Here is a 27,202-nt window from a genome sequence, read left to right as displayed (position 1 = left end):
ATCATCCACCATTCAGCTGCATGCATCTATGGGTTTACACAAATAGTTGCCCCTTCCTGGGATGTCCTCTTCTACCATCTTCAATCCATCTAGTAAAATTTTGTCTCGTATGTAAAGTTATCAAACTTCCAGATGTATGAGCATCATTTGACGTCCTTGTTCAAAGTGCCCCCCACCCTGAGACCTGAAGAGCCTGGGCATTTCTGATACAAATAAAGGCAATTGCACCCATGATTTTCAACCCAGGCTGCACAGTACAATAACCTGAGATCTTGGAAGAGAGTCCTGAGGCACTCCCAAAATATTTGCACACTGGTGTGATTTAAGTACATCCTCAGTAATTTTTTTCTTATATTCAGCAAGAACTGAGAATCATTGCACTGGATATTGAGGAACACTACTTTAAAAACTATGTTCAGGCAACAACTTTCCTGTGAAGAAGTTCTTGATCCTTGCACTCCCTCCTATAGGACTGATTCCCAGTTGGAACAAAAGCCCAGAAAATAGCTCTGCCATATTAGCCTTTGCAAACCTAAATACCTAAGTTGAATTCTCTCTGTGTGTCTGTTTGTTTCTGTGTCTTTCTCTTTCTTGATCCCTCTTGCTTTTGGGACTTTTAGGAAAACCCTATGGAGCTAAGGTAATATCACATTCTTTGCTAGATGAACTAAACAGTCAGAACTCTCCTATCAAAAATTAAGCAATCAATAGTAACTGTTTTGTTCACTGAACACCTATTCTGTGAAATAAAATATAAATGGATAAAAAATGTTATTATCCTTCGAGAATATGAACACTCTTTTCTTGGCTAAGAAACAGATTTCACACTATTTATTGCATTTCACCATCTCAAATGCTGCAATAGCCGCACCCTCATCCTTCAGCCCTGCCCTTTCCCCAGAAGTGTCTGAGTGGAAGGTTGCACATATTTTATTTGGTAAAGGTCTCTGTCATTTCTTTGCTCTGAAATTTTCTTAAACATTAATAGTTTTCTTCCATTTTCCTTCATTATTATTAAATGATAATCTAAAATTTAAAACCTCATCTCTTAACAACCATTTAAGTCATTTTCCTTAGCCCATGAAGAAATAAAGACATGTCTATTTTAGCCATGTAGGGGCCATAATCTCAGCATTTCCTGCATACTACCCTTTCTGCCATAACAGCTACTTAAAGGACTGACCCTCCTCTCAGCCCATTGGAAGACTGCCATTGAGTTTTATGGGAGAGAAGTATATACAAGAAGGCCCTTATAAAAGTTATGTTACAGGAACAGAAACAAGTAGAGCAAAAGCAAGGAAGAGAAAGTGGCACAGAGAGAGACTGGACAGAAATAACAACAAAACAACAAAAGATATAAAGTAGCCGTAGCCATGAGGAGCACAAAAAGTCTCCAGAGAAGTTGGTATAAAGGTGGGGTAAATGGGTCCAATAGAAGATTTTGTGAAAAGATAAGGTAAGCCCTAGAAAATATTTTGAGGGACATAAACTGTAAAAGGAATATTGGAGTAGTCATAAATGCATGTGAGTATTTTCATATAAATCCATTCATAGCCATGAAAAAAGAAAACATCAAGATAAATGTTTCCTAATGCTACTAAATATTTTCATTAAGCAATTACATGCTTACCTGAACCTTAAACACATGCTATTAGTTGTGTGAATTTTTTACTTCACATTCTTGGCCCAAAGGATAATAAAGCTGGTAAAATTGAGTTAGGTCCTCAAATACTCCATTAAAATGTGTTCATACTCTGGAAAGCAGAAATGTGGATAATATTTTTCACTAATCAAATGTAAAAATAAATTTTACTTTAGACTCAAATTCGTTGTATTCTCATATTATTATTTATATTATGCTTATTTGTATATACTTGTTATTGTGCAGTATTTGTATATATTTATATTATTTTATTTATGTTATTACTTACATTCTTCTTATATAACTCTGAATTCTTCCATATTCATTTGGAAGAAGCTGCCTAGGTTTGGATAGAATATCCAGGTAATCATTACCTAGAGAAAATCAAGACACTGTTAATGGGGAGATCATTCTGATACAATTATGCCAACATAGACTTTCTGTATTGAACTCTCTAAAAGTGAATTGGAAATTTCAGTAGTCCCAAAGCTTTATGAATTGAAACCTTTGAATTTCCATTGACTTATTTACATCTTATGGCAACTAAGAGATTAAATTTTTCTTAAAATGCCCTGAACTGATAAATTAGGCTTTCCTTACTTAAATAGAATATGATGCCATTGTAAGGAAGCCAAAAATAATTGCTAAGTGAGATAATTCAACAGAGTAATCTGACTTCAGCACAGAAACCCTGACTTATTTTTGCATAATTTCAATATTGGTCAGCCACCTAACTTCCTGGTTTTTCTTATCTCACCTCTCAGATCCCAAATTGGAACCACAATAATAGTAAAATCTTTATAAAGTTAACAGCACAGTAGTGAGTTTTGTTTAATAGAGTTCGTTGAATAGGTATCTGTCATTTGTGGCTGACTCTAAGCTCTGAACCACATTCTCACATACTGGTAGTCCTGCACATGGTGAACATTTCCAAGGCATAATTTTAAAAAGTTTCCTCTTTGTGTCAGGTGCTTTTCCCACTAATCAGAGGTACTTGTGTGGGATTTCATTTGTAAGCAAGTTTTGTTAGCAAAGGGCCAAGACACAGGTGTGGAGTGGCAGAAGGAGAGTGTCTGTGATTGCCAATGGACATGGCAGTTTTCTTGTCATGGAATCAAGCATAATTCTGGACTTTGCAACAGAAAAGGCCTGGTTTCAGTCAAGCTCTGTGGTTCTGGCGTGGGCAGTAGCAGTTCTCCAGTGTGATGATTGGAATTATTACTTTAAGTTCACCCTAAAACCTATTCTCTCAGAACCTCTGAAAGTTCTGTTATATTTTTAATATTTTTATTAAATGTATTGGGGTTACATTGGTTAATAAAATTATATAGGTTTCAAGTGTATAGTTCTATAATACATCATCTGTATGTAGCATTGTGTTTACCACTCAAAGTCAAATCTCCTTGTATCTCCATATATTTGGCCCCCTTTACCCTTCACTACACCCTACTCCTTTTCCTCTGGTAACACCATACTGTTGCCTGTGTCTAATGAGCTTTTGTTTGTTTGTTCACTTGTTGTTTTCAGGTTTGTAACTCACATATGAGTGCAATCATATGGTTCTTGACCTTTTGCTTCTAATTTATTTTGCTTAGCATTGTTGTAAATGGCAGCATTTCATCTATTCTCATGGCTGAATAATATTCTATTGGTTGTTTCCAATATCTAAACCACCATGAATAATGTTACAGTAAACATATGGGCACATATATATCTTCATGAATAAATGCTTTCAATTTGGGTATCTAATATTTCTTAATCACCTACTACTTTAACTGAACTAGATTCTATTATCTGCAACCAAGTTTGTGTTGAAATAGAGAATTAAAACTTAAAAGTAACATAACTAGTACCTCTTATTTTATTTTCCAGAATAAAATTATTAGTGATTTCTCCTTCCACAGACAAACAATACTGCTTGACATTAGGAATAAGTGTTAATATAATCATACATGTCATTCTCCTTATGCAATATATATACATATATATATACATATATATGTAATATCTTAAATGATTTTAAGCAATGAAAGATGATTTGTTGCAAATTAGAAAATTGGAAGGAAATGTTATCTGTTGATGCTTCCTTTTGAAAGAGATTGAGCAACTTTTACCACCTAGTTTTTCATAATCTTACTTTGTAAAAAAATTTGCTACAATTATCTTCCCTTACTAAAGCTCTGAACACAATTTCTAATGGTTCAATGGATGGCACATAGAGAATTTAAAGAGAGAGAGCTAACTTTGAAGTAATCAGAAAAATTAAAAAGACCACAGTACCAATTTCTTTTTAAAAATATCTTAGCATACTTAGGAGGACCACAAAGATAGAGATTCCAGCCTTTACACTTTCACCATCTGATTTTTAAAAATTGGTTGGTGTATGAATTGCTCTAAAAAACCATCATAGAATCCTAAAATTTTATAGAAATGAGAAATTACATAATCTAGTTCAACACCCTAATTCACATGTAATTGACTCACTTACATTGTGGGTAGAAGGTTAAAATATATATTTATGTATTTTTCTCATGCCTGTTTGTCATTGCCACTCCTCAAACACATGGAAAAATGCCACTCACAACTTTTCTATATTCAGTAAGATACCAACCACATGCATGTGCATGTATATGTTTATATATATAATCTGAAAAATGCACCTTATGTTTTTCTTTCTATGACCTCTATAACATTCCATAGTTTGCTTCTGGAATAATACACATAAATCTGTATATTTATGTATGCAAATATAGTTTAGTGGTATAATGAGTTGAAATAACACTTCAGGGTCTTTTACTTAGAATTAACCTGCATCTGGTGATGATTTATAGAGTATACAGAGAATAGAATGCTATGTAATGTTAATTGAACAGTACAAGTCAGTAGCGGTGTTAAAGTACGTACTTAAGAATTTAATCTCTCAGCTCCAAACACAAAACTCCATTCCTTCTTCTTCCTCAGTACAAAATTATCTTGGGAGAACAGGAAGAGAACTCACAGAAATACAGCAAAAGTACATACAGCACCAAGGAGGACGTAAACAGTCCTTAGTGAGTCAGACTTCAACTTTATAGTCTTGCTTTTTCTTTAGTCTGCATTTCAATGGCCTTGCTATTTTTGTTACACGTAAGTGAGGGAAAAGGTTTTATTAGAGGTTTGTGAACTAGCTGCTGACTCTGATATGCCTTAAATAGTGCATTGAGATCTTTCACTGTCAGGAAATATTCTGAGATTTGCAATGATGATGTTCCAGAACTCTCAAAAATACAGTTTGAACTAAATATATTTGCTTTGTCTATCAACTAAGTGCTAACCTTTTCCCAGAAATAATATAGAATTTCAGACTCTGTACATGTATTTCTTTATAGAACAAGATGGTCAATGAAGCAGTCACTGTGAAAACCTCATGAGAACAATGAATCTCAGCAATTAAGTTGATGACTAAATTTGGCAGTAGAAAATGTGAATGACATACTTTCTTTAGTGCTTTCTGTAATGGCTCACTTTTCCCCTCACAAATTCCCTTAATCAAAATGAATAGACACAAATGACTAAAGATATCTTACAAGCGCCTAGAACTGGGACTTTGCAGATATGACTACAAGAAGTTGAAAAACATTCTCAGAAAGTGAAAGGTTCAAGTTCTTTTCTTTTTCTGTGTAAAAATATTTTAAAGCAATCAAAATGTATTTTCATCGAGGTCTTTTCTTCTTTATAATAATGAGCCTGAAAAAAACACATTAAACTCCATGTCTTCGTGCCATTCTATGTTGTTTTTACAGCATTTTATATAGAGAAGAGAAACAATGCATTATTTGTGCTCAGTTTTGAACTTTAAAGATGAGGGTTGAGACATTAGACGAGGCAGGAAGAAGCAGGGATAAGTGAACCTAAGTATAAAGGTGAGCTTTTGGGGTTGAGTGAACTTCACAATGTTCTGGATATGATAGATTTAAGTTGCCTACAGAAGAGTTAATCCAAAATAGTGTTTTTCTGTATTGCATAATAATACAAATATATCATCAATTCATTTGTTCACTTAACAAAAATGTGAGTGCCTACAAAGTACTAAGGGTTTTGCTAGGTCCTGAACTACAGAGCAAATGCTGTACCTTTAAGAAGTACAGTTTGTTAAGGAGTCAGATTAATATTTTAAAATATTTATGTGACTACTATTATGGGAATGTGCAGAATACTCTGAGAACATGAAGAGTATGAAGCTCCTAGGACTACCAAGTCTTTCCGGAGGATTTGCCTACTCAACTCTCACTTTAAAAAATGTTCCTGTGCCAGCCAGGATAGAAGATAGGGAAGAACACTCAGGATCAAGGAAACAGAAGCATGGACATAATAAATCCTTTAGGTGATTTATTGGTTGACCTAAATATATTTACACAGAGATGGGGTTCCATGGTTCGGATGACTTTCATGTTGCAAATTTGAACTTACTTTGAGAAACACAGGAGCCAACTTTAAATAGATGCTGTAATAATAGTTATTTGTCAATTTCAAACCTCTATGTGGCTGAGTTTCTTTTCTTAGGAACAAGGTGTGCTCTTTAGTGTATTTGGTTCTATCAGGAAGTTCTGGAGATTTGGACTCTCCTCCGGGCAAATTATTCTCTGTAATGGACTTTCTCTCTCTGGTCTACATTTCCCCCTGAAATAGTTGAAGCCTGTAGGCTTTCTGCAAAAGCAAGGTTTCTCAACCTCGTCACTGTTGACACTTTGTTTTGGAAAATTCTTTGTTGGGATAAGGAGCTGTCCTGTGTATTGTAGGGTATTTTGAAGCTTCCTTGGCCTTTATCCATTATATGCCAGTGGGAAACTCCCTCTCCTCCCACAGCTGAGGCACCAAAATATCTCAAACATTGTTAAATAACCTTGGGAGAACAACATCTTTCCTGGTTGAAAACCATTGCACTAACATAAGCTATTTCAACTTAGTTACCCTGCAGCAGTTTGAATAGGGATCAAATGTTTTTCTTTTAGTAATAATATAGTATTAAGAGATTGTTGGGTAACTTGTACAGGAGGCATCTAGCCACCAAATGCCAAACTACTCATGATAAAAGTCAAGAGTATACCAGATAGCCACATGTTCATAAATGTCCTATACCAGGGCCAGTACCAGTACCCCTGTAGGTGACATTGTTATTTCTTCCCTGGGCACACAAGGCTGGCCCAGATCCTCCATTACCTATAAAAAACATGGAATGAATAAATTTCCTTCTTGCCTGAAGTGATGCTACTCTGCAGCTCATGACTCTCAACTGCAGGTGCCCATTGGAACCTTCTGAGGAGATTTTTATTACACTAAATCTTTGATTACTCTGCAATGTTCTAATTTAATTTTTAAAATATTGATACCTCACTTACATTCAGAGTTTATGATTTAATTGGATTTGTCTGGTCTTGGGTGAAGGCTAGTTATTAAAGTTTTTTAAAAACTCCCTGAAAATCTAATGTGCTGCCAAGGCTGAAAAGCACTACTCTTTCCCTTACGTTGGGTTACAAATCAGTTTTCTTAAAACCTCTAATTTGTTTTGAAATATTGAGAGGTAGGTAAATATTAATTCAGTTATATATACATAATTAGTCTTTATAAAGGTCACACACAGTGTGTTTTTAAGTCTAGGTTTTTAGTCTTTATAACTAAGAATTTATCTCTAGAAATAGAAATTTATGTTTAGAAGAAGGGATTTATTTTAAAATTAAAAATTTATCTTTAGCTCATCAGGAATTCAGCCTTTGGAACTAGGGATTTAAACTAGAAAATTATCTTTAGATATAAGAATTCAGTTTTTGGAACAAGGAATTTATCTTTAGAACAAGGAATTTAACTTTAAATCTAAGGATTCAGTCTTTGGGAATAAAAACTTATCTAGAGAACTAGGAATTAATCTTTAGAACTAAGAATATGAACACCTAAAAAATATAATATTATATGAAAATATAATTAAAAAATAAAAAATCTTTAAAATCAAAAAAAGAACTAGAAATTTAAATTTAGAACTAGGGTTTTATCTCTAGATCTAGAAATTCAGTCTTTAGAACTAGGAATTTACCTGTAGATCTAGGAATTCCTTTTTACAAATCAGAAAATTATCTTTAGAAAGAAATGTACTTTTAGATCTATGAATTTAATCTTTGGAACTAGGAAATTATATTTATAACTAAAATTTTATCTATAGAACTAGAATTTTATCTTTAAATCTAGTAATTCAGTTTTCAGAACTTGGAATTTATCCTGATATCTAGAAATATAGTCTTTGGAGCTAAGTATTTATCTTTAGAAATAGGAAATTATATTTAGGTCTAGGAATCCACTCTTTGGAAGTAGAAATTCTGTCTTTGGAAAGAAAAGTTTATATGTAGAACTAGGAAAATAATTTTAGAACTAGGAACATATTTAGAACTAGACATTTATCTTTTGTTCTAGGATTTCAGTTCTGGAACTATAAAGTTATCTTTAGAACTAGAAACTCATATTTAAAACTAGAAATTTATTATTAGATCTAGGAATTGATTGGTAGATTTAAGATTTCAGTCTTTGGAAATAAGAATTTATTTTCAGAACTAGGAAATTATCTGTAGATCTAGGAACCTAGTCTCTGGAAGTAAGTATTTATTTTGACATCTAGGTATTAAGGCTTTGGAACTAGCTTTAGATATAGCTTTAGATATAGAAATTTATTTTTAGAAATAGAATTTTATTTTTTAAACCAGAAATTCACTCTTTGGAATTAGAAATCTATCTTTAGAACTAGGAATTTATCTTTAGATCTAGGAATTTGTCTTTAAAACTAGAAATTTATCTTTAGAACTAGGAGTTTATCTTTAAAACTAGGAGTTTATCTTTAAAACTAAGAATGCATCTTTAAAGTAAGGATTTATCTTTAGAACTAGGAATTTAATTACCTTTTTTATAAGTATGAGTCCACTTCATTTTTATTTTTATTTTAATCTTTATTGTATTTTTTTCATTACCAATTAGTCCCCTTATACCACCCTCCTTCTGCAATCACCATACTATTGTCCATGTCCATGAGTCCTTTCTCTTTTTTGCTCAATCCCTCCACCCTCTAACATCCTCCTCCACCATTAGCTGTCATCTGCTCTCTTTGAGTCGTCTCTGCTTGTTAGTTCAGTTTGTTCATTATTTTCCACATATGAGTGAAATCATATTGTATTCTTCTTTCTCTGACTGGCTTATTTCACTTAGCATAATGTTCTCCGGGTTTATACATAATGTCACAAGGGGTAAAATTTTCATCTTTTTTAAGCTGGGTAGTATTCCACTGTGTAAATGTCCCATAGTTATTTTATCCACTCACCTACTGATGGACACTTGGACTGCTTCCATATCTAGGTGATTGTAAATAATACTGCAATGAACATAGAGGTGCTTATGTTATTTCAAATTAATGTTTTGTGTTCCTTTGGATATATTCCCAGAAGTTAAAAGGCAGATCCATTTTAAATTTTTTGAGGTACCGTCACACTGCTTTCTACAGTGGCTGCACCAATCTGCATTTCCACCAGCAGTGCAAAAGTGCTCCCCTTTCTCCACATCCTCACCTGAACTTGTTTATTGACTTATGATAATAGCCATTCTGACAGGTGTGAGATGGTATCTCATCATGGTTTTAATTTGCATTTCTGTGATGATTAGTGATGTTGAGCATCTTTCCATTTGTCTATTGGCCATCTGTAAGACCGCCTTGGAGAAGTGTCTATTCAGGTCCTTTGCCCATTTTTTAATTGGATTGTTTCTTTTTTCTTTCTTTTTTTTTTTTTTTTTTGATGTTCAGTTTTGTAAGTATTTTATAAATTTTGGATATTAACCCCTTATCAGAAGTATCAGTGAATACATTCTCCCATTCTGTGGGTTGTCTTTTTATTTTGCGGATGATTTCTTTTGCTATACAAAAACTTTTAGTTCCATGTGGTCCCATTTGTTTATTTCTTATTTTGTTTCCCTTGCCTGAGGAAATACATTTGATAAAAAACTGCTATGAGCAATGTCAGAGATTTTGCTGCCTATGATTTCTTCTAGGATTTTTATCATTGACGGTCTAACATTAATGCCTTTGATTCTTTTTGAATTTATTCTTGTGTGTGGTGTAAAAAGGTTGTCTCATTTCACTTTTCTGTACATATGTGTCCAATTTTCTCAACACCATTTATTGAATAAACTGTCTTTAGCCCATTGTATGTGCTTTCTTCCTCCGTTGAATATTAATTGACTACAAAGGTGTGGATTTATTTCTAGGCCCTCTATTCTGTTCCATTGAACTATGTGTCTATTTTTATGTCAGTACCATGCTTTTTTGATGACTATGGCTTTCTAGTATAGTTTGATATTAGGTAGCATGATTCCTCCAACTTTGTTCTTCTTTCTCAGGATCTCTGTTGCTATGAGGGACCTTTTGTGGTTCCAAATAAATTTTTGAAATATTTGTTCTAGTCTGTGAAATACATCACTGGAATCTTGATAGGGATTGCACTGAATCTATAGATTGCTTTGGATAGTATGGACATTTTAATGATATTAACTCTTCCTATCTATGAACACTGTATGTGCTTCCACTTAGTTGTGTCTTCTTCAATTTCCTTAGTGCCTTATAATTTTCCATGCACAGGTCTTTATAATCCTTGGTTAGGTTTATTCCTAGGTATTTTATTCCTTGTGAAGCAGTTGTGAATGGGATTGTTTTCTTACTTTCCCTTTCTGTTAGTTCATTATTGGCATAAAAAAATGCAACTGGTTTCTGGATATTAATTTTGTATCCCGCTACTTTGCTGAATTCATTTATCAGCTCTAGTAGTTTCTTTATGGAATCTTTGGGGTTCTTTATGGACAGTATCATATTTTCTGAAAATAAAGACAGTTTTACTTCTTCCTTTCCAATTTGGATGCCTTTTATTTCTTATTCTTGTCTGATTGCTGTGGCTAGGACTTCCAGTACTATGTTGGATAACAGAGGTGAAAGTGGACATCACTATCTTGTTCCAATCTTAAGAAGAACACTTGTAGTTTTTGCCCATTGAGTTTAATGCTGGCAGTGGGTTTGTCATAAATGGCCTTTATTATGTTTAGGTATGTTCTCTCTATTCTGACTTTGCTGAGAGTTTGATCATAAATTGGTGCTCTATTTTATTTAAAGCTTTCTCTGCATCTATTGATATGGTCATGCAGTTTTTATCCTTCATTTTGTTTATGTGGTGAATCACACTTATTGATTTGTGATTATTGTACCAACCTTGCACTCCTGGAATAGATTTCACTTGATCATGGTGTATGATTTTTTTTGATGCATTGCTATGTTTGGTTTGCTAATATTTTGTGGAGGATTTTTTATTCACCAGATTAGGGAAGTTTTTGGTCACTGTTCTTCAAATAGTTTCTGGATCCCTTGTTCACCCTCTTCTTCTGGTATTCCTGTGATGCAAAGTTAGTACACTTCATGTTGTACAAAATGTTTCTTAAGCTCTCCTCATTTTTAAAAATTCTTTTCTTTCCTCTTTTGCTGCTCTGCTTGGGTGTTTTTTCTACCTTGTCTTCCAAACTCTGATTCTATCCTCTGCTTCATCATACCTACTGTTTATTCCCATTTATGGTGTTATTTATTTCTGACTGATCCTTTTTTATGGTTTCTATGTTTTGTTTTGTTTTTTCATGCTTCCATGTATCTTTATAATCATTATTCTAAACTCTCTATCTAATAAATTGCTTGCCTCCATTTCACCTAGTTCTTCTGCATAATTAACTTGTTCTCTCATTTGGTATCTGCTTCTTTGTCTTCCCATTTTGGCTGCTTCTTTGTGTTTTCCCCTTTAGTTGTTAAATGAATCAGTTGTTAAACTGATCATTTGTTAATCTAATGAAACTGTGATCAATAGTCAGGCTTAAACACCATAGGGTGGTGCAGAGTAATTCCTGTGGGTAGGGGTATTGCTTCCCCTCAGGCTGATGCCAATCAGAGAGGAGTGCTCTGCATGAGAAAGATGGTTCCTGCAGTATGGGGAATGACTCAGTACAGGGATCCTGGTGGCTGTTCCTTCAGTTTTCTCCCCAAAGCCACCAACCACAGGTTCTCCCAAAGCATATCTAGTCCACTCTGCCCTTCCTTTTCAGGAGCCCAGAGTAAGTGGCTACAAACAAAATTTTATGTGTTGCCCCTTTAAGAGGCTCTCTGTGTCTCCAGCTATCTCTCCCTGGCAGACAGAAACCCTGCTGCTTTTCACAGTTGGATGCTTTCTGGGTTCCTTTCCAGCTCTGGTGTTATAGGCTGGAGAGCCCAGCTTGGGATTTAGGCCCCACACTTCTCATGGGGAGCCCCTAGCTGCTAAAATATCACTCCAGCACTTCAACTGCCACACATCGGTGCTCAGCCTTCTCACGTATCCTCTACATTCCCTGCCAGTCACATTGTGGTGAAGTAGTTTCTTCTGTCTGTGGTTATAAGGCTTCTCTCTGGTTAGTGTTCCAATCATTATTCTGGAGGATTTCTCCACCATTTAGTTGTAATTCTAGATTGGTCCTGGGAGGAGGTTAGTGTAGCTTCCATTTACTCCTCTGCCATATTGGATCCTAGAATGAGGAATTTATCTTTAATCTAGGAATTCAGTTATTGTAACTGGAATGTATCTTTAGAACTAAAATTTTATTGTACATCTAAGAATTCAGTCTTTGGAACTAGGAATTTATCTTTAGAACTAAGAATTTACATTTAAAACTTTATATTTTTTCAGATCTAAGAATTTATACTTAGAAATAGGATTCTAGATTTAGATTTAGAAGTTTAGTTTTGGAACTAGTATTTATCTTTGGATCAAGGTATTCAGTCTTTGGGACTATGATTTTATCTTTAGGACTAAGAATTTATCTTTAGACTTAGAAATTTATCTTTAGAAGGAAAATTTAGTTTTTGATCTAGAAATTCAGTTTTAAGGACAAGGAATGTATTATAGAACTATTAATTCATCATTATAACTAAGATTTTTTACACCTGAAATATATAATGTTGCACATCAGCTATAAATTAAGAAAAAATTTTTAAAGTTTAAAAAGTTGCAATTTAACTTTATATCTAGGAATTTATCTTTAGAACAGAAATTTATCCTGAGATATAGTAATTCAGTTTTGGGGACTAGGAATTTATTTTTAGAATTAGGAATTCGTTCTTTATGAATTCAGTCATTGAAACTAGGAACTTATCTTTAAAACTAATAATTCATCTGTAGTACTAGAAATTCATCTTTAGATCTAAGAATTTATCTTTAGAAGTACAATAGAAATTTACTTTTAGGTCTAAGTATTCATTCTTTGGCACTATGAGTGTATCTGTAGAACTAGGAATTTATCTTTAGAGCTAAGAATCTGAAAACCTGAAGCAAATAAAATATTGTATATCTATTGTAATTGGCAAATAAAAATTATTTAAAGTAAATAAAACTAAAAATTGCTTTTAGATCTAAAATTATTTTTAGATTAAGGAATTTATCCTTAGATCTAAGAATTCAGTCTTTAGAACTAGAAATTTATCTTTAGATATAGGAATTAAGTCTTGGAACTAAGAATTTATCTTTAGGACTTATAATTTAACTCTAGACATAGAAATGTATTGTTAGATCTGGGAATTCAATCTTTGGAACTAGGAATTCAGCCTTTGGAATTAGGAATTTAGTCTTTGGAACTAGGAGTTTATTTTTAGAACTAAGAATTCATTCTCTGGAACTTGGAATTTACCTATGGAACTAGAAATAAGTATTTAGCCTTTAACCACCATTGCTCAACTGGTTGGTATTTTAGAATCACCTCATATTTGTTTTCTAATTCCTGGCCAAACCTAAGACCAATTAAATCACAATCTCTGGTGGTGCTACCACATCAGTTATTTGCAAAGTTCTTCAAGTGATTCCAATGAGCACACTTGTTTGAAAATCTCTGCTTTAACCCCACCTGGAAAGGGATTTAATTGTTTTTGAGCCCAATAAATAGAAATCATCGGTTCTTGTCTTTAGTTACACATTAGAATCACCTGGGGAGTTTTTAATACTTCAGAAGCCCAAGTTGCACCCTAAACTATTAAATCAATATTGCTTGGATAGGAGCTAGTAACCAGTAGCTTTTAAAGTTTCATAGGTGATTCCAATATACAATCAGAGAGTGGCTCTCAAACTTCAGCACACATCAGAATGATCTGCAGGGCTCAATAAAACAGATTATTGTAATCCAAAACCCAATTTCTAATTTACTATATCTAATATATATATATATATAGGCTTCAGAATTGCATTTTTAACAATTTTTGTTGATACTAATGTTACTGATTCAGGGACCACACTTTCAACTTGAAAACACTGGTTTAGAAAATCAGCTTAATAAATGAAAGATAAAAAGTGAGACATGGAGAATTAGGTTTAAGTTCCAGAAAAAATTTCAGCGATATCTATTTTACATGTGGGTGAATTGTTTCAACTGATGTGATATTATCATTTAAAATCTCCATGGGAATACTAATTATAATCACTTTAATATTTACTTCTGTTTCCAAAATTAACTTTTAGTCATATTAGTTTTTCCCTTTTAATATCTTGGTGCTTTTTTAACTTCTCTCTCACTTTTAAGTGCAGACGAGTTGTGGATCAACAGGTATGGAATTTAAATTTATCTCAACTCAAATGAGAGTACCTATGTACCTGACAGTAAACAGACCATGTGCTGATGGGACACTGACCACAGAAGTTGTGTTTACACAGAGGGGAGGTGAGCAGCTATAGCAGGACAGGCTCTTTGTGAAGGGACATAGACTGTTCTCTCACAGAAGATCTACCATATAATTAACCCTTACTTTTCTCTAGCCCCAAGACTCAGTATGGGAATCTCAGGTGTCTACTTCAGAAAATTATATGAATGAAGGCACTGGCATTGCCATTCCACAGCCAATCATTTTCTTTTTCTATAGCAGTCTGCATAATGATATTCCTCTCCTAACCTCCCTCTCCAGAAAAAAAAAGAAAAAGAAAAAGGCAGAAAAGGACTCAACAATTTACTTAGAAACAAATCAAAGAATTAGAGAAGATCAAACTGCACAAACATAATCTTTATAAGTAAAAACAAAAAACAAAAAACAGCAAAACAATGAGAGAGAGAGAGAGAGAGAGAGAGAGAGAGAGAGAGAGAAAGGGGAGGGGGAGGGGAGGGAGGATGGAGACGGTGATCCTCTCTCCTGGACTGTTGTTGCATGCTCATCTTCATTCATGTACTTCATAATTATATTGTCTGATTTAGAATGTGACTGTATTAGTGCTAGATCATTTTGCTTGAAATTAAATAGCTGGGTAATTTCAGAATTGATAGACCATACTATTTTCACTGGATTAATGCTAGTTTCTTTGCACTGGTTCACCTTCCCTCCCAAGCTATCTGTTGCCACTTGAAATATACATGGGTTCATTATGGTGCCAAGTGGTAACATGGGAATGTTTCATTCAACAGAAATACATAATCTAGGGCAGCTGAAGTCACTCTTGAAAGAAGCCATAAGCAAGCTTGGTTTCAACTTTCTGTTTCCTCATTTATTCTTACAGTCTGATTTTAGCTTTGATAAATGACTGAAGCTGAAGAAGGCAGGGCTGTGCACAATTGAGAGCACAAATGAGAGCCAGAGACTATTTAAATCATCCTAAGAATTGTGACCAGAGCAGTATATTTTTTCTTCTTTTAACAAAATCTGTTTCTGCTCTATTTTTACCATATAAAGTATTTTTAAACAAACAAATCAAAAGCTTTCATCCACACTAATAGGGAGAGTGTTCTACGGGCCACACATATGACAGAGCAGGGCTCTTAAAGACCATCATGAAACTCTGTCTACTACACAATCTCAAATTTTGTAGATATGGATATAGATATAGATATGAATATACATATACAGATATATCTTCCATAGGTTCTGTTTCTCTGGAGAACCCTAATATAGAACCCTGACTAATATATGGATAAACCTTGAGCACATTATGCTGAGCAAAATAAGCCAGTTACAAAAAGACAAATACCATATGATTTTACTTATATGAAGCATTTAAAGTATTCAAATTTATATAAACATAAAGTGGCTGGAGAGAAAAATGGGGAACTGTTAAATGGGTATAGAGTTTCAATTTTGTGAAATGAAAAGTTTTAGATATTGATTGCACAGCAATGTGAACATATTTGACACTACTGAACTGTACACTTAAAAATGGTTATGGTTAACTTTATGTTTTTTACCACACTAAATCAAAATGAAAGAAAACAAAGTAACAAGAAGCTGTCAGTACCTGCCTGGTTCTATTGGTTCCAAAACAAACTACAGAGTTAAAACTGGGAAATGTTTACAGTGGCTTCAAGGACAAAGAGAAGAGACATACAAGATCTGTCCAGAAAAAGTCCAGCCATTGTTAATATAACAAGAATGGTTTGTGCAACTTTGGTATAACCTGGCAGCCAAGGAGAATGGACTAGAATGTGCATGAGTGAACAATGATAACTTCACTGTACTAGTCATTGGAGGCAGTAGACACCATTGAGTGAGCATGTGTACTGTGTAGTCACATTCAAAATGACTGAGTGAGTAGAGCAACAAATCTGCATCAAACTTTGCTTTAAACTTGGATGTTCCTCCACAGAAAATATACAGATTCAGAAGGCTGCAGCTATGGTGATTGGCAACTTCATCACGACAACATGCTCACTCATGCATCACATCTTGTGCAGAACTTTTTTGTGAAACATCAAATCACTGAGGTGACTCAGCCCCACTACAGCCCAGATTTGGCACCCTGTGACTTCTGACTTTTCCCAAAACTAAAATAACCTTTGAAAGAAAAGTGATTTCAGACCATTGATGAGATTCAGGAAAATACAACAGGGCAGCTGATGGCAATTGGAGAATGGTGTGAGGTCCCAAGGGCCTACTTTGAAGGGCATTGAGGTATCATTGTCCTCTGTACAATGTTTCTTATATCTTCAATCTTCTTCAATAAATGTCTCTTTTTCATATTACATGGCTGGATATCTTCTGGACAGACCTCACAAGTCAGACTGGACACAAAAATGAATTTGAATCAACAATTTATAGGTGGTAAATTAAATAGTAACAAGTAAACAGACAAAAAGCTAAGTGAATCATTTTCTCCTATGCACAGTGTGCAAAGATGTATGAAGCATAAGACCAGGACTAATGTTTCTATCCTATTATCAATGGAAATTTCCTCATGGAGACTTGCATCCTTTTAAGTCAACAAGTATATGAGGAAAATTGAAGTGTGTTGAGAAAAAAAGCTTTATAAAAACTAAACATATGTATTACAGGAACGTTAAACAAATGTAGAAGTTAAAAGCTTACAACTAAAAGTTAAAACAACCCAGATTTATTGATGTATAGACTAGAGAGTTAGGGAAAAGTTACTAAGCTATTACAAGGGGATTTTCCAACAATTAGTTATTTCCTTAGAACACAGAATTGAAAGCACAAACTTCAATCTGCTAAGACATTTTCCTGGGAGTAAGAACAAATAAACCCTGTCAAGGAGAATGGTAGGCTAGCTGTATTGGTCATGTAACAAATAAGTTTGTACCCCAGACTTAGTAGTTTAAAACAACATGTGATTTGTTATTTCACTGTTTCTGTGGATCTGGAGTCTGAATCTGGTTTAGCTGGCTCCTTTGCTCAGGATCTCTCTCACAAGACTTAACATCAAAGTGTTGGCTGAAGATACAGTCATGTTATCCTGGAGTCCTCTTCCAAGTTCACTGAATGCGAGCAGAATTCAGTTATTTGCAGTTGTGTGGACTAACGCCCATTTGCTGCCACATAGCCCTCTCCGTACTACAGCAGTTGGCTTCTTCAAGACATACAGGAGAGAGTCTTGCTGCTGCTTCTTTTTTATTTTATTGTTTTTTATTACAATTGTCCCACTTTTCCCCTCACTGCTACTTCCCACCCAGCCCACCCCTTCTCCCACAGTCCATCCCGACCACATTGTCCATGTTCATGGGTTATTTATACAAGTTCTTTTGCTAAACCCTTCTCCTGTTTCCCTCCCTATTCCATTCCCCCTGATAATTGTTACTCTGTTCCTTGTTCAATTTTGTTAATTTGTTTGTGTTGTTCATTAGTCTCCTGTATTGGGTGATATCATATGGAATTTTTCTTTCATTGCCTGGCTTATTTTGCTGTTAGACCCTCTTTGAAATAGCTCACCTGATTAGTTCAGTCCTATCAAGAAAATCCCTCTTTTGATTAATTCCATATCAACTGTTCAAGGACCCCAATCACATCTGTGAAATCACTTTATTTTTGCTGTATGATGGAAAAGAATCATGGGAATAATATCCCAAGATATTTACAGGACCCACCCACACTAATAGGGAGAGGATTAGGCAGAGCATGTGCATAAAAGGGTAGGGGCCTTAGAGACCATCTTGGAATTCTACCTACCACACAATCTCGGTTTTGGCATATCTGACCCCAAACTATAAAACTTTCTGTACAATTACTGCGTACTCATCCTTAATATGGGCTAAATGAAAATCCCATTTGTTTCTATCAAAAACTACTTACAGGACATTTTCTCAAGAGAAAATCTTGTGGATGGGCCAGCCTGGCATGGAGATAGCACATATTGTGGTTGAAGGAATGCCACATGACCATCTTTGCTTAAACATGTCTTCCCAGCTCACAGTGGATCCTGATGCCATCTTCATTAGAGTCTCTCTCTGTAGGGTTTATTTCCAGAAATACACCCAGTAATAGTGAGCAGGTCACTGAGTTGGCTAGGATGGGCCAGAGAGTGGTGATTCATGTTATCCCCAAATTTCTTAATTACCAGTGAGGATTGAAATGATGAGAATTGCACTGTTTCCTTTAGGAACCAGTTTTTTTTTGTTTGTTTCAAATACAGCAGTGGAGTTATGTTACATTTTCTTTTCCCCAGGGGATATTCCTTAACTTTGTATAATAAATGAGGTGTCATTATTCATAAATCTCAGAAATTCATCATTTATTATATTACTTTATCTTAGTTGTATTCTTTTCACCCCTCTAGTAAAGAGCATCATGTGGTATTGACTAAAACATGACATTTATTAATTTTACATCTTTTTATATTTATATGGCAGTGGAACATAGCATGATCCAGAGCACACATGATGTTCTCTTTAGGAATGAAAAAGCACATATTTATATAAAATATTACTTTCAAGATATGTAACAAGTTCCGGAAAATTGTTGATTCAATGTCCTAGTTGATTGTGCACATGTCTTACATGCTATTTAAGAAAAGTAACCACCTTGTATAGATTTTTTTCTTAGTGTCTGTTAAAGTAATAACACAGAAAACATGTTATTATAATCCACAGGGATCATAAATACTAACCTATAGCATTTTTATTACCAACTTATATCAAAGACAATCTGGAACTCTTTTACACATAATATTCTCCCATTAGTAAGCAGTTTTATATTACAGACATAAAATATTTGTAAGCATTTTAACTTGGCCAGGCCACTGCAGCTGTGTCACATTTGTTTTTCCTTATTTTAATATGAGCTTATTTAAATGAAATAGAAATTGCCTTCCTCTCCTCTAGATGACAGATCTGGTTTAGTGCCAGGCCACTGAGTAAGGTCCATCAAACAGCGCCCTATTTTGTACAGTAGCATAATTTGAAAATCACAAGACCACTAACTCTTAACACATGTCAGTATGCCCAGTTAGTTCAAATTCTAGCCTTTTACAGGTGACTTTATGTTCCATTAAAAAAAAAAAGTTCTTCATTGCTTCAACTGCAAAGTATTTTAACATTTTTTCACATTTTTATGAGATGTACAGCTGTATATTACAACTAAAACAAACTAAAAAGGAGAAGAAGTCAACCTTTTAGTTTACTATTGTGTTGCATCAACTTGCACTTGGAAAATGTACTGTACTAACTAAATCAGGGGATGAGATTTTTCTAATGTGGCTTCCTTCCCCACATTTCCCTATCATTACCCTCCCCACCAGGCTATACTATTATTATTCAGTGATGTGGGCTCTCTTTAAAATCTTGGTAAGCTGGTAGCTCCTGCCACCCCATGTATTCACACTAGTATCAAACGATATCAGCGTAAGGAAGTCTGCCATAGGTGTCCTTTCTCAATCTCCTCTCAAAAGCTGAGAGGGTGAAACTGCCTCAGAAAGCATAATCAAATCCTCAGACTACGTACTCCAGGGTTAGTGAACAACATGGTTTTAAGCAATATTTTCTTGTAATGATTAATATGAAAGCTGCATCCATCTACTGGGTGTAAACACCCCCTCAACTCTGAATAATTTAATAACGACTTCTCTGCACATCTGTTTACAGCAGGAGAGATCTTCACTACCCTGAAAGACCCTAGGGGGAAAAAAATCCTGCTAAATTTTTCTGCTTTGCCCTCTAATCTCTGCATGACTGTTCTGGGTCTTATCTATTGGCTCAGCTCCCTGCTCACCTTATTCCTAAATAATTTGTAGCCTCTGTTTTAGTTGAAGTTGCATATACAAATATATTGAATTTTTTTCCAAATTTTATGAATAATCATTAATCATTGATGCTGATCTATATTAGTGGTTTTAGACTATAATATCTTTTAGGGCCAGAACTATGCCTACAACTGAAAAACAAATATAACATCTTAGGGCCCTGTTAGCTACCATCCAGGTTAGTAAATTTTGCAAGAATAATCATCAATGAATGACGAAAATTATGATTTAATGCATTAGAGCAATCCATAAAGTAACCCCAGTAGGAAAAAAGCCACATACAAAGTGTAAGAACGGTGTCGCTCAGAGAACTATGAGGATGCAGCGAGCGGAAGAAAAGAAGTTTATTTGAGGGAATTAGCATGCTGGCAAGCGGGGAGGAAGCCATGTGGCAAATGGCCTGACTTCGGGTTCCTAGGGAAGGAGGGGGCTGTTTTATAGGGGGAAGAAAAAAGAAACTATTGAATTCAGTTGCTATCTCGCAGCTGTGAGTCTAGGGCTGATCAAGGCCAAATGGACCTCAGGTTGAGGTACCCCACCATCATGGGAAACTTTCAGGCAGCTGCAAGCAGGTGTAGGGAGTAGGGACAGTGTGGGAACTGAGGCTGTCACAAAGTACATCTGAGTCAACAATAGAATAATAATAATACATTCCCACTATAAATTTCTAGTGAAGGGGGCAAGCAGAGTAAAACAAAGGAGTTAAAAAGTACAAAAGGATAAGGCTAACAGCCCCAAAGAGCAAAATTTTTATAATTATTGCCTGCTATAAAGCTTTAATGCAAGCTAAGATTTAGAAATATATGGAAAGGTCTTGAGAAGTTTCATTTAGCAGTAGGTAACTACACATAAGAAAATTGAGTTTGCTATAAAGACTGTTACATTTATTATTTGAGTTTTAGATTCAGCTGCAAACATTATTGAAAAGGATTAGTGAAAGCAGAGGATAAGTATTTTGACTGAATTTAACATTATTAGTTATTTTTTTCTCTCTCTCTTAATTACCTATATTTTAAAAATATATTTAGCAAGTTGATTGGAGAGAAATGTCACAAAATTCTACAATTAAATCACAAAGAGCTAGTGATGGGTTCCATTGTTATAAAATATTCCAAAGAAAGATTTACATGCTTTGAAGCAAAACCTTACTGCTATTTTATGATTAAAAAACAAAAACAACAAAGGATAAAATTTTACACTTATATAACTACCAAAGATATTGTTTTCAATTCCAATGGAAAAAAAATTAGAGTCAGGTTACTTACTTTTCAGTGTGTTAGGATCCTTAACCAATAAAATTTGTTCATTTTTTCCTCTTAAAATAAACCAAAGTAAAGTGTAGGCCTTTAAAGGTAAAGGAATGAAATTATAAGACACTTTTCTTTTTAGCACCTAATCAAAATTTGCAGATTTCATATTTCATTAATTCCGTTTGTCATTCTTTTAAAACTCAGGTTTTTTAACTAATAATAAAAACAAACAATTTTTAGAGCAGCATACACTAGGTTTCCAGTTTTCTTTGATGACTTCTAAAAGCCTTTTGATATGGACTCCAAAAAAAGGCATCTTCATCCTCAGAAAAGTGTTTTAAAATATTTTACGTTAAGAATTGTAAAACTGGATAGGCTGAGCTGCAACTCTGATAAACATATGGGTAGAGAGATGAAGCCTTAAAATAAACTTTTAGAAGCTGGATAACGAGGAGATTTAGTGTCAGAGGCGAATCAGCTGGCCAAATAGTACAGAGGCCCTCTCGGAGCAGGAGAGCTTGAAGCCAGTTGAGTTATTTGGGAGCTGGAGACAGAGGCCCACATGACCAGGCCACGGATGGCGAGCACATGGCACCTTCCCCACTGTGCCTGTCCACTCAGCTCTGCCAAGTGTGGACTCATGATTCAAACTGACAAGAACCTTGCTCCCTCTCTGATCCAGAAAGAAAGAGCCTTGTCAACTTGAATATCCTGCTTGCTACACAGGAGCAGGTTGCCAGGAACAATGGGGGGAACTCTAAATGTGCTCTCAATCAGCAAGAGGCCTTGGGCCCTGGTGTGGCTGCTCACAGGGCATTGAGAAGTGTAATTGAAGCTTAAATGTCACCGCATTCGTTTTAGAAGAAATGCTGGTTTGTTTTTGTCATTTTGCCTGTTTTGCTTTTTTTGTTTCCTTCTGGATTTTGGAAATGAGTTTGTAATGGAAAATACCTATTTTTTTTAAAGAAAATAAAATAACTACTAAAGAAAAATGTTCCCTAAGAACATATTCAATCTAACCTGGAAATGTATGCATTAAACTCCATTTATGCCAAGTAGAAGGGGCCCACTGGCGGTGTGGATATAAAGATAAATACAGTCTTTGGCCTGGAGGAGACTGACACAGCCTGTAAGGAGTGACACTGCACGTTTATTTAGAAAATGTATGAAGATCATGAAATTTGAAGGTAGAGCCTCCTTCACATGGGCATTTCCTCTACTTTTTGTGTGACCTTCTGCCAGTCATTTGACTTCTCCTGAACCCTAATTATTTATTTGTAAAATAGAGTTATAATAACTAACTCACACGTAAGGTGAGAATTAAATGAGAATTTTAAAAAATGTACTTTGAATATGTGGTGTAATAAAAAAATATTAGTTATAATTTGGCAGGAGGCAGGCAGGCCATACCTCATGATTTCTAGCTTGCATTGCTAACTTGACCTCACTCCACGTTTTCAGAGATGAGGTCCCCTTCAGTGTTCATAGTCTACCTTTCAACAGACTATACCTCAAGAAAGTATTAAGTATAATAGATATGAGGAAGTGCCAAAATAAATAAATAAGCAAAACCCTGAGGAATAAAGGATCAAATCCAACTGGAGTAATAGCAGAAGGCTTCTCAATTAAAACTAAAATGCCCCTAAAGGAAACGGCACAGATTCACACAAAGGCATACTTTATGCAGGTATAAATGCCTAAAAACCGGTTGTCATTGTTTCCTAGGACTTCCACTAACAACTCCAATCTACTGGGTGAGCGTTTCAAAGAGACTGGTCACTAAGAGTGATGTAGTAGCATGCAGTGCGCTGGCCCCTGGAGCGAGCTTTGCTTTCCTCTTCTTTGCCTAAAACAATAGAAAGAAGGAGATCTTTGCTTAGAAGTTGTGCTTTCCACAAAATATAGTTATTTCTTCCTATTGTTTAAAGTGAGAATATCTTCAAAATGATCATAACTTCTATAAAAATGAATTAAATTTCTTGTAAAATAGTAAGGAAAGGGTGACATAAGGTTGTGGGTAAGTGGAATGCAATTTCTATAAACCAAACAAGTTAATGCTGATATTTGTGAAGAAAAGGCTAGGTCTGTGGCACTACGGCATTAGAAATAACTGGTCAATTGTTAAAAAGAAAGCTACTGAAGCAATAGCTGCAGTTAGAGATTGGAGCCTGTAATTCTGCATTTGAAAATAAACTCAGGCTAAATGAAATCTAAAAAGTTCCTTTTTCGAGAAAAATTTTGAATGTATTTAAGAACTTGTATCACCATCTGATATTCCCGTAATTCAACTGTAGAGCATTTTCTTCCCATGAGAGAATCATTGAACAGACAAGTATCAGGGACTCTGGAATATCGGCAAGACGCAAGCAATGAGGAACCCCCTTCCCTTAGTATATGCTAAATCATACAGCATCCTGGTTGTGACGTTTAGCATATTTCATTGCACTGATCTAGCTATGTTTTTCTCTCCACATCCTTTAACTCAAAGATCTTCAAAAAAAGACCCAGCCAGGTAGCTCATTTGGTTAGAGTATCGTCCTGATAAACCAGGTATGCAGGTTTGATCCTTAGTCAGGACACATACAAGAATCAATCAATAAATGCATAAATAAGTGGAACAATAAATTGATGTGTGTCTCTCTTTCTCTCCCTTCCTCTCTCTAAAAGCAATAAACAAAAAAAAATTTTTAAATAAGCTGATTTTTATTTTATGTGCCAGGTACTCTGTTAGATTCTGGAGCTGCATCAAAAAACTGAAAAGACCTGCCTTCCTTAGAGAGCTATTTATACGCATGTTAACATGCTATGGAGGAAATGTAGAAGGGGCTATGAGAATGTGTAATATAGGAAGACTCTGTGTGTGTGTGTGTGTGTGTGTGTGTGTGTGTGTGTGTGTGCATGTGTAGTGTGGCTATCAGGATAAGGGATAGGGAGGCGGGTGGCAAGGAAGATTTTTTGGGGGGAAAAATGGTATAAAAAGCAGGCAAAAGTAGGTTTACAGTTGTGCGTATGCAAAACACAGAATTAATAAAGCTACTACAGTAATAATAACCGGCATTTTTTTTTCCCATACAAACCATTGCAAACCTACTTTTTCCCACACCTTATAAACAAAATCATGGAAGGATGAGTAGGCATCAGACAAGGGAAGATGATACTAGGCAGATATAGGACAACATATCCAAAACACTTGAAGTGGCAAAAGGCTTGTCACTTCAGAGGACATTTAAAATATTGTAGGTAAGTCATCACAACAGTTAACCCTTAATGTTATTGGATCCAAAATAGGTCATAGTTATTTCCTGTGGGAGGCTGTTTGCAAAACCTGCCTTCCTTTAACTACCAGAAAACCAGAAGTTTCAGGAGGGCCTTCCAGTTCTAGGCACTGACCAAATTGTTGTGTAATGATGACATCTATAACCACACTAGTCACTATTAGCACACCCATGCACTGAGGATGGAGAAGAGGAAGAGTTTTTGAATATTCTCAATTAACCAAAATACTATATTTTATGAAATAAGTTTTTTGGACTTGAGAGACATTTCTGTAGCCAAATTATATATTCTCTCAAAAGTAGTGACTTATACACCAGGTTCATAAAAATCAATCACTTATACTTGTAAGAGGGCCTTTTGCACTTCAATGTCAAGAGTGCTGCTCTGACGGAATACCAGCAGCCAGAGTTGTATTTCTTGAAAATGCTTTTTGCTACTCCCATTTTTGCCACAGTTATTAAATCAGTCTTGTCCCTTAATATTATCTGAGAAATCTAATTTTCTTTTCTGAATGAAAATTCTTGTAGAGTTTCATTTTTCTTATTGGTACACACAATCTCCTCAAGATTGTTTTAATCTGATCATTTTCCGAGATTCTGAGTGCCATCAAGAAGTTAGAGTTCTTACATAGCTTCCTTCTCATTGTTTAAAAAATTGTATGCACTGTTTGCTCTTTGATTAACTACTCTCTTAGTTTGATATGTGTGGTATAAGCAATGTTTACTCACTAGCTGTTTCAACCTAGAGAGAATTTTCATGACCAAATAGCAAACCCCAAAACATATTTATAATGTAAATACTAATATACCATTATTTATACTTCAGTAAGAAACATTGGTTCTATGATAAATAAACTCGTTATCCAATCGTTAGTCTATTGTAGCCACACTGACAAGTCATGCCACAGGCAAAATAATATCACTAATGAAATGAATTAATTTATCTTTTTCAAAGGGACATTGGGGAATAGAAAATGTATGTTTTATAGCAACACTTCAAATAGAAAATATATCTAATAATTCAACATTTTAGACAGATATTTTCAAGCCATCAAGTTTATTTTATTCAACAAATATTTATGTTCCAGGTACTTTTCCAGGTGATGAGAATAAATTCTACTTGATGGGAAGAAAGAAGGAAAACAAGAAAGAAAACAAAAAAGACTAGACAACTCCAAATTCTGATAATTATTATGAATAGAGAAGAAAAAACAAACAAACAGGTTAATGAGAATAGTCACCAAAGTCTCGATTTCATAAGGTGACCATGAAATATTTTACACTGTTTCAAGGCTTTTTTCTACTATAAAAGCCATGGTTATAAAGTTACATTTTGACCACAAAAAGTTACTTATAATTAATATTTTTCACCTATAAAAATAGCAGTTTCATATGGTTTAACGTAAAAGCTAATAACCTGAGAACTAGTAATAGAATTTGAATAGCTAGCATTTTTATATTAAAGTTTTATTTCAAATATATAATTGCTCTAAGTCTGAATTATCTAATATTCAGAAATTTTTTTTCAGATCCTGTATCTAGAAAGGATATGAAAATCCTTTTACTCTATAGGTCAGACAGATGCCTCAGCAGTATTTCCAGTCAATAAAGAGACTTCTAAGGATAGGATATCTGAAGATAAGGCTTTCCAGAACTGGAATGGGCCCCAGGGGAGCTTCTGTAAACAATAGAGTCCCTGCTAGTGGACTGTGTGTAGTCAGAGTGCTAGCTGGAGGGCTTTCTAGTGGGACAGTGTTCTTGGAGGCAGTGCTCCTTCCGATTCAGCTCTGCCAGCTGTGTGATATGCAGCATGTCATTTGACCGCTCCTAGACTCAGTTTTTATCTTTGAAATGAGAATAATTACCATACTTTGCAGGGTTTTTGCAAGCATTATAGATATAGTTTAATGACATCATATGTACATTTAGTTCTTGGTAAAGCAAATTCAGCTTTACACACTTGGTTCTCAATAGTGGGGTAGAGAATGAAAGAAAAAGACACAGCATTTTTAAAAAACATGAGAGTCCACCTACTTCAATATTCAAAGAGCATGTCCAGTGTGAGTGAGCATTGGCTGAGAGGTGTGAATCTATGCTTATTTCTGTGGGTCTCAGATCCTTTGCATCTCCTGTGGTATAGGTATCTTGCCATCTACAGTTATTTTTATAGTGTTTAAGATTATTATTTATTTTAAAGTACAAATTAACTCTTTTAATCTGTGAATCAAAGCAAGATAGAATGATCCATCCCAAAGCTGATGGAAGAGCTGGTTCCAAATTTATTAAGAGATAGAATTTTTGTTTCCACAAGATGTTGTTGTAAAAGAATTCCAGGAATAATTCTGATATTAATGAATCTGGCTCTATAAAGTAACTTTAGAACCTAAACTGGCAGAAGATACAGCTCTAATGTAAGGTATGTAAAATGTTCCCTGCAGTATCTGACAAACTATTGATGGTCAACATGGTTATTTT

The 27,202-nt window shown here is 34.8% G+C and overlaps 1 pseudogene; it reads left to right on the top strand.

Moving 5' to 3' along the window:
- Positions 1 to 14,876: 14,876 nt before the first annotated feature.
- On the top strand, positions 14,877 to 15,268 carry LOC150021179 (protein cornichon homolog 4 pseudogene; annotated as a pseudogene).
- Positions 15,269 to 27,202: the final 11,934 nt, after the last annotated feature.

This window comes from Furipterus horrens, unplaced genomic scaffold, assembly GCF_987537825.1.
Source record: "Furipterus horrens unplaced genomic scaffold, mFurHor1.1.pri manual_scaffold_1, whole genome shotgun sequence".
NCBI lineage: Eukaryota > Metazoa > Chordata > Mammalia > Chiroptera > Furipteridae > Furipterus > Furipterus horrens.
This window is presented reverse-complemented; position numbering and strand designations above follow the sequence as displayed.